General features: G+C 53.1%; 1 long non-coding RNA gene across 1 annotated transcript; it reads left to right on the top strand.

Moving 5' to 3' along the window:
• Positions 1-548: 548 nt before the first annotated feature.
• LOC142819604 (uncharacterized) lies at positions 549-1,776 on the top strand. Its single transcript, XR_012897482.1, has 3 exons — positions 549-687; positions 1,153-1,289; positions 1,648-1,776. It is a non-coding gene; the product is annotated as an uncharacterized LOC142819604 (long non-coding RNA).
• Positions 1,777-2,305: the final 529 nt, after the last annotated feature.

Here is a 2,305-nt window from a genome sequence, read left to right on the forward strand (position 1 = left end):
CCTTACCTGCAGAGGCACAGAGGTCCAAGGAGGAGCCTCATTACCCCCACGTCTTGGGGACAAGCAGGCGTGGGAAGGTGCCAGCCAGACAGGGATCCTGAATTTGGGCTTCCCTCGGGGCATGTCTAGGGGCCGGGGTACTGGCAGGCTGGGAAGCAACTCCCCTGGTTAGAGCTCCCCTGCCCAGCAGTGCAGTGGGAAGGGGCATCTCCCAGCCTGGGAGCAGCAGCAGCCCACAAGCAATGTGTACTGAGCTTCGTTCAGCAAGGACAAGTGTAGAGTCCTGCACTTGGGATGGAAGGATCCCAAACATTGTTATAGGCTGGGGACTGACTGGCTAAGTAGTAGATGGCTAAGAAGGCCTCGCCCCTGGGTGGACGCTGCAGTGAGTGGGTGTGGGGGGCCAGCCCTGCCCTTGCAGTCTTGTGGCGCATGCTCATGCCACGCGCCGGGTATTTTAAATGCCTGAGGCGTGGCACGCAAAGGGGAGGGGTCTATCTGGGCCTGGGTGGTGAGCTCAGGGAAGCATCCACCCTCTTGCAGGCAACCCCGTGGGGTGGACACCCAAACTTCGTAGCCCCAGAAGGAATGTGAAGCGGACGCCAGAGCAGCCTATACCCCCGCAACGGACAGCGGGGCAGCAGGGCCTGATCGCAGACTCCAGACCTACAAACTGGAAGGCAGAAGGTAGGGGAGGGGGAAAAATAGGGGAAAGGGCTGGGAGAGGAAGGGGCTTGTGTGGAGGGGAGGGGGAAGAAAGGGGAAGGCACCAAGGGACAGGGGTGGAGGAGAGACAGATGGCAGGGGGCAGTAGCTTAGCCTCTGTTTCAAGGTGGTGGACGCCTGCTCGCATTCGGGCGTCCATTCAACTGCATCGTGTGATCTGCCAACCCCCTTCAGGAGGTCATTAAGGGGCTGGACAATCCTGGAATAATTTGGGATTTGAGTTTGGCAAGACTCGAGTAGCCCTGACACATTCCTCACCCCGCTGACTGTGGTCGGTCCTGGGCACGCTTGAATAGCTTCCGTGCAGACTACAGTTAGACACTTGTGCCCTTTATCTATTTTGTACCCCAGGCACGATACTGCCTCTTTTGTGAGCTTGGCCTTTCTAGCATTACATTTTGCCCCTCTGTCTGCGGAGCGCTGCAGGATCACTCCTAAGTTCTTCATGTGCGCTTGGCCATGTGGTGAGGAGATGAGAAGATCTTCAACAGACTGTGCAACACAAGAAGCCGAGTCTGGCAGCTCTGCCAGCACATCAGATAATGCTCTATGAAAGAAAGTAGGTGAGTTATGAAAACCCTGGCTCAGGCGAGTAAAAGAATAGGAGTAGGGTCAGCAGCTAGGGGGAGTGAGCATGCAGGTTAATAAGTCGATAATCAATAGTGAGCCTCCACGATCCATGTGGCTTTTTACCAGGCCAGAGAGGCGAATTACATGTTGAGTGCGAATTACAGTGAGGCGGTGGTGGGGTGGGCCCTGGTGTGGCTCGGGGGATCACCATCACCACTAAATCCTGCGCTTTGGTTGGTATTTGTGAGCTGTTTAAAGAAAGGCTCCTCCACCTCTTGTATAAAAGACTCCAATCACGATGTCACTCTGGTTTTGTACCCCTTTTAACCTAACCCAGAGTCTTCCTCCCAGGGGCATCCCATTCTTCAGGCCTCTCCATCTGTTATCATCACAGAGTTTCCCATCAGCGCATCTGATAACACTCCCCGGGCCTCTGCAAGTGTTATCATCACACAGTTTGCGCCCATTCTTCAGTCATAACCACATCTCTGCCCTTGACGCAGCATGTTGGATGTCCTGTAATTCAAAAAAATTGGGTTTTTTTTAAATGAGAGGCTGTGTTGCAGTGTCTCTTTATCTGCTGCTTGTTTGGCCAGTTCGTCTGCCCTTCAGTTCCCCTTGGTATGGGAGTCTGCCTCTTTTGTCTGGGCCTTTGCTTTTATCACCGCTACTTTGGTAGCTTTCTGTACGGCTGTGTGGAATTTCTCCACTATTCCCCCATTGCGTATTGGGGATCCTGCACTCGTCGGGAATCCCAGATTCACTCACAAGTGAATATCATCATGTACAGCCCCTAATGTGCCTCTAGAATCAGTGTCTATGTTTACAGCATGTCCTTCTGCAGCTTCACACGCCGCGACTAACGCCTGTAACTCCGCTAAGTTTTGATTCATGGTGGGGTTTTTAAAATGTAGCTTGAGCTGTGTGTGTACCATACGCAGAAAGTGATGTACGGCAAATGCTATTTATTGTACTTTTTGGAAACGTGCAGCCACCTTTAAACCTGAAG

This window comes from Pelodiscus sinensis, chromosome 24 (assembly GCF_049634645.1).
Source record: "Pelodiscus sinensis isolate JC-2024 chromosome 24, ASM4963464v1, whole genome shotgun sequence".
Lineage (NCBI taxonomy): Eukaryota > Metazoa > Chordata > Testudines > Trionychidae > Pelodiscus > Pelodiscus sinensis.